Genomic DNA, 6,613 nt, shown 5'->3' with positions numbered 1-6,613 from the left:
TAAGGGGGCGGGGAAGGGGGGTTTTATCGTTAGGCATCCCCAGGGGGGGAAATTAGGGTTAGGCAGGGACTTAGGTTTAGGCGGCGGGGAAGGGGATGGTTAGGCACTTAGAGGGGGGATTAGGGTTAGGCACTGGGGGGGGGGGAAGGTTAGGAGGTAGAATTAGGTTAGACAATACTTACCTTGGATGATTGGGATTTCCTCCTCTGCCGGGATGCCGCTGGCAGGATTTCAACCGCCGGGCATGGGTCCGGCAGTAAATCATACCGATTCCGTATTCAGGTTTCCAACTTCGAGATGGCCAATGATGGGGATACATGGAAGGTTTACACCATTGTGGCTAGCACTGTTAGGAGCCAGTCCGGTAGTAGAACAATCAGGGAAGGGGGGCAGCGCCTATGCAGCAAGTCAGGTGCGCGGCCGCCATTTTCCCTACTGCGTATGCGCAAAACACCGGGAAAAGCAGCGCTACAGCCGACGCGGGACTTCGGAAGGGTATTAAAATGTATGGGTGTAGGGTGTGCGCTGTGGGCCCCCCTGCACCCATTATAAATATGCCAATGGAGGGAGGGCTGTTGGCGGATGTGGCAGTGACAGAGAGAACCGTGGAGACAGGGGCGCTGACACGCCTGCAAACTACGCACTTCCATCTCTGGGGTGCACCGATGATGGCCTTCAGGCACATACAGCCATAATTCTCCACAGGGGATATATCTCCAGTTTCCAGCTGTGGCGTCTCTGATAATAGTCGGTGTACCCACTGCAGTGTAGCACCGATATGATACTCTCTCTGTGAGAGTACCTCCCTATGACCCTGAGCCCGCACCCTTCCCCTGCTACAGCCCGACAACTCCGAGTCTGACTCCGAAGTTACCACAGAGACGACGCCGCTTTCCCGCCACTCACTCTGATTGGTCAGCGAGATCGGCGTTGTTTTTTTTTTTTTTTTTTTTATAGCAGCGGAGGCTATCAACGAGTGAGGGGGCGTGTCCTACTCCGCCGGTCCACCAATCCCTGTGGCGGGGGCGTGTCTAGTGAGCCGTTTCTAACGGGCGTGGCTAGGTGAGTTTGGACGAGCGGTCCTCACGTGACGTCATCATTACTGGGTGACACCAGGCAGGAGGTAACAGCTCTCTTACTACCTCTGTAGTCTCATTGGATTTATTATTTATACTCTTTTTTTTTTTTCTTACATGCCTGCTTTATAATACATGGTTATTGAAATATATTGATTATTGTATGAAAATATTTATTATTCATTTAAACAGCACCAGCAGATTCCATATAAGAATGGCCTCCGGAGGGTTAACCATCGATAATCACCATAGATGATGTAATTGGTGATTAACATTGATGGCGAACCATCGATAGTTTTGACCCACTGTTTTTTTTGTTTTTGAGGCCTTCGATGTGTCCCAGATGCTTTACTTGCCTACCCTCCCGATTCGGCCGGGAGCCTCCTGTCCGATGCCTACCAACGACAAGAGTGAAAAAGTGCTGGAAACCCCTAGGACGCATGCAGCGCTGGAAACCACTACAACGCTCAAAGGTTCTGTTGCAATTGGGATAGATGGCAGCGAAAATGGGGCGGCAAAGTGACGGGCGTTCCTGGGCGGTGACTGGGAGCTGGCCTGAAGTGAACTCAAAAAACGTCAGTCTCATGGGTGCGTCGCGGATGTGTGATAGAGGCCGCAATCTCACATGCACAGCCACAGAGGCCATGGCCGGACGGAGAAACTACACCTGGCATAGGAGCGGTGGCGTGTGGAAAATCGCTGGTGGCGTTACAGCTTGCACTATTAGCCTCTGCCGCTGGTGTCAGTATTACGCGAGCAATCAGAAAATAGGGAGATCTGTCTTGTTTGATAGACCATCTGCGCTTGGTATGCAAGATATCAGGGTGTTGAAGCAACGGACTCATGCGCGCACTTTCTAACTGGCGTTTGTTTTACGTCAAATTCAACATTTCCCTCAGCGTTCAGAGCCCTCAATGTTCTGCATCATCCAACACAGGGGCCGGATACAGCAGTGTACGCAAATGTAATCACCTGGGGATCGCTGTGCTTTGTCAAGCTAATGTCTGACAAAGCACGGCCGACATAAAGACGTCCACTGCTGCCTTCTCATATAATGTTGCTCTTCTGCGTAAACATCGGTACCATGGACGCACATCGGCCAGACGCGCAGAATTTACACCAGTCCTGACCAGCCGCAGACACTGCAGGTCTCCTCGCATGCAGAGAGCTCTCATTCTGCGTATGCAATCGCAGTGGCTAATTTATGCACGCCCATGAAGCGGCGTTCAAACGGACAGGCACGCCTGCGTTTTTCCGACCCCTCGCCCCCGTCACACCCCAAACAATGACAGCCTGTCACTCACTTTGCGATGGATTCCTCTGTGCGTCCGTAATCGCAAAGCAATCGCTGAGCACACGGCTTATACGCATGCGCAATGGTAAACCATCGTTCGACCTGCATGCGTAATCGCCATTGCGTCCGCAGCTGAATCAGCCCCAGAGATCCATAGGGCCCGTCTGTGTACTGTCCTACATTCTCCGCGTTCTTACCTAAGTGGGAATGGCGATTGTTGTTACCTAAGCGGGAATGGCGATTGTTCTTACCTAAGTGGGAATGGCAATTGTGCTCTTTGTATGTATCACACCTCCTAACATTCCAAATCCGAATGGGGGGCACGGTGGCAGAACAGTGGGAGCGTGACAACATCGTAGTGGGTATGGCCACACCCCTGCTGGGCATCTTTATCAGGAGAGTGACATGCTGCAGCCATTGGCTGAATCTGCCCCTGCAGTGCGCAGCAGTAGAATACGTCTCCACCCCCCAATATGAGGGGACTGTCCTGCACTTTGACCCCTCTGATCATTGTCCTCTCATGTCGGGACTGTCTCGCTGAAATCAGGATGCTTATAGGGATATCTAGGCTGCTGCTGAGGGGTATTCCGGCTGTGTTTAATGCCGCATAATTGGAATCACGCAGACGATGGTTAACATGTGGGAGTGTTTCCTATGCCAGTGATGGGCATGAGGTGGTCCAAGGGCCACGAGTAGCCCTCTGAATGGATTGGGGTTGAAATACCAGCGGCTCAAGAGCAGCGCAGATGGGTAATAGACAGACTGGTACAGATGAGGGAATACAAACTAGCAGAATGGCGGGCTGACAGGTGAAGATCCCGGCGCTCGGTGGTAAGTATGCTAACCCTCCCTTAGGGGTGCCTAACCCTAACCTCTTCCCCCTAGTGCCTAACCCTAACCTCCCCCCCATGGATGCCTAAACCTAACCCCCTCTCCCCGCACCCTAAACTGTCCCTTCCGGGGGGTGCCTAACCCTAACCCCCCCTTCCCCTTGCATAACCCTAACCTTCCCCGGGGCTGTGCCTAACCCTAAGTCCCCATCCCCGGGCTAATTGTATACTTACCCGGCAGAGAGGACGTTCGGTCCGGCGTCCTCGTTGTTCCGGCGTCGGGATTAACATAGGTGTCGGTATTTCGATGAATATGTTAAATCCCTTGCCGGGATTATGCTCTCAGGATTGAGATTGGCGGCCATGCGCTCGCCGGTCTCAAAACTACATCCCCTCTGAACCTTTACCTGAGGCCCCCAGCTCCTTCTTCCCTTGCTGTCGTATTTGTCTGTCATGGCTGTTATCGATTATTTCCAATGCCCGCTGTTATGTTATTGCAGATAGGTGTCGCCTCTTTAGTGATTTGGGGGAGTTCTAACAAACTTTAGAGAGGGATAAGGCATACTTGCCAACTCTCCCTCATTGTCAGGGAGACTCCCTGAAATAGTAGCAATCTCCCTGTCTCCCTGAAGACTCTAGCAATCTCCCTCATTTCATCCTTACCCCCATTATGAAGCTGTTATATTAAAAAACAGAGATAAATACATTCAAATGGGATCATTAGTGTCATTTCCTTGCATTGGTTATTATAAGGCACAATGATCCCTGTGAATTTCTGAAAAGTATTAGTGTGTTTTCATCAACAAACAGATCTTACTGACTGCTTTTGGGCTGGTTTACATTTGGATGTAAGTCAGGTTTAGGACACGCCTCTCAGATTTATCAGTACACGCCCATCACATGTATGACATGCCTCTCAGATTTATCAGTACACGCCCATCACATGTATGACACGCCTCTCAGATTTATCAGTACACGACCATCACATGTATGACACGCCTCTCAGATTTATCAGTACACGACCATCACATGTATGACACGCCTCTCAGATTTATCAGTACACACCCATCACATGTATGACACGCCTCACAGATTTATCAGTACACGCCCATCACATGTATGACACGCCTCTCAGATTTATCAGTACACGCCCATCACATGTATGACACGCCTCTCAGATTTATCAGTACACGCCCATCACCTGTATGACACGCCTCTCAGATGTATCAGTACACGCCCATCACCTGTATGACACGCCTCTCAGATTTATCAGTACACGCCCATCACCTGTATGACACGCCTCTCAGATGTATCAGTACACGCCCATCACCTGTATGACACGCCTCTCAGATGTATCAGTACACGCCCACTGTAACACGCGCTCATAGGTGCTGCTTTCACAATCTCCCTGAAATGCTTTTTCAAAAGTAGGCAAGTATGGGATAAGGTGGAGAGAGATAAAGGACCAACCAATCAACTCCTGTCATTTTTCAAACACAGCCTGTAACATGACAGTTAGGGGCTGATTGGTTGGTACTTTTTCTGTCTCCACTTTATCTCTCTCCAAGCTTTGATACATCTCCCCCATAAATGCATTGATTTAACTTATTACTGAGATTCACAGTAATGTGCGACCCTGAAAAAGGCCTAATGTCCGTCTGCTGTGCCCCCTGCAGCTTACCCATCGCTGCCTTACACTACGTGACCAGGCTAAGGACCAGACCTTTATCTGTCTGGTATTGTAGGGGTTAATACATACTGGCCAGGCTGCTTAATAGTATTCTCTGTACACAGTCCTGTGCAGTGAATGGGTTAATACAGTGGGACTGCCTGTGGAGGTACTGTAGGAGTATGGAGATACAGGTTGAGTCTCCCATATCCAAAATGCTTGGGACCAGGGGTAATTTGGATATCGGAATAATTGCATACCATAATAAAATATCTTGGGAATAGGACCCCAATATACACACAGTGTGCATTTATGTGTTATATACATGAAATTCATTTGTTTCATATACACCCTATACACACAGCCTGAAGGTTATTGTATACTGTATTTTTATAATTTTGTGCTTTACACAAAGTTTGTGTACATTGAACCATCAGAAAGCAAAGCTTTCACTTTCTCAGTCATGCTATAAGTATTCTGTATTTTGGAATATTTGGGTATGGGAGACTCAGCCTGTATCCGGTTACTTCCCTTTCCCACTAATACTGACTATTGCATTTGCCAGCAGTGTAGGGTTAATACCGGTTGACAAGGCTATTTACTCCCTGCTCTCCCCCCTTCCCTGCTAAACCTAAGTGACCTAGTTGTGTGCACTGTCTGGCAGCGTAAGGGTTAATGCATATCCCGGAGTGTTGGGTCAGTTTTTTGCTCCCTGGGAGAGTCAGGGTTAATACTCGGTACACAGTCTGTTTGCATTGCTTGGCAGCGTATGGGTCAGCAATACTAGAGATCTGCTTGTAGGACCAGCCGGCGTCAGGGGTCCCTCCTGGCAGTGCACGGGTTAATGCTGAGGCATCGCTGACTGAATGTGCATTTCGGTAGCCATAGCAACCCCTGATGGCTGTGTGTGAAGCACTGGTGCAATGCTCTGCAGCCAGCCAAGCTTGTAAATACTTATTGCTGGACAATTACACCACAGGACAGCCCCCCACCCAGATTGCTCCAGTCTGTCCCTTATCCCCCCCTCCCCCCCCAGTGTTTTCTCTCTCTGTCAGCAGCAGGCAATGCAGATCATCTCACCCCTGGGCTGTCAGTCTGCGGGTGTCCTGATTTGCAGCCCTGTGCAGTATGGATTGGCTCCTCCATGTGACTATTCTCCCTGGAAGGTGTCTCTCTGTAATGTTAGGGCTGCCTGGCTCTGTCACTGTATCACAAAAGCCTCCATTGTGTGTAATCTCTGTGTGCAGCCTCTGGTATGTGTTATAGAAGCTGTTGCCTGGGAAATGCAGAATAACCCAATCTCTGCTGTGTCTCTGCCACTTCCGCAGCCCGCCCCAGGTTGTGTAGTCAGAGAGCTGCCGGCAGGACCAGCACCCAGGGCACGGAAATCACACCATGATATAGTCCCGGCACTGCCGACTCACCTGGGAAAGGTAAGAACCGGATGATAAATAACATTTCCTGGGAAATTGTCGACATGTTTCATTTTGTGAGCTGTAACATTATTCGCAAAAATAAATAGTCTGCGGTGCCTCATGCCTCAGTGCCTCACACAGCAATGTCGTCACTAGACCCTACAGTCGTCACTGCTTTTTTTAAAAATATAACTGTGTAATGTCGCCATATTTGTTTATAAACATTTACTTATATAGCGCCAGCCTGTTACATTGCGCTGCGCGGTCAGCGAACACATTGTTATGTAATGCCACAATGTCCTGAGATCGGCAGAAATAGCGAGAAAGTC

The 6,613-nt window shown here is 49.6% G+C and overlaps 1 protein-coding gene across 1 annotated transcript in view; it reads left to right on the top strand.

The window, feature by feature from the left end:
• Nucleotides 1-1,079: 1,079 nt before the first annotated feature.
• LOC148534854 (uncharacterized) overlaps nt 1,080-6,613 on the top strand; it is a 53,807-nt gene continuing 48,273 nt past the window's right edge. Inside the window, exons 1-2 of the mRNA XM_088465728.1 lie at nt 1,080-1,123; nt 6,198-6,302. The gene's annotated coding sequence lies outside the window, so the exon portion shown is untranslated. The remainder of the gene's footprint in view (nt 1,124-6,197; nt 6,303-6,613) is intronic.

The sequence above is a fragment of the Taudactylus pleione genome, unplaced genomic scaffold, assembly GCF_031769625.1.
Source record: "Taudactylus pleione unplaced genomic scaffold, aTauple2 ptg000063l, whole genome shotgun sequence".
In the NCBI taxonomy this organism is placed as follows: Eukaryota; Metazoa; Chordata; class Amphibia; order Anura; family Myobatrachidae; genus Taudactylus; species Taudactylus pleione.
Note: the sequence above shows the minus strand (reverse complement) of the source record. Positions and strands in the feature narration are given on the sequence as shown.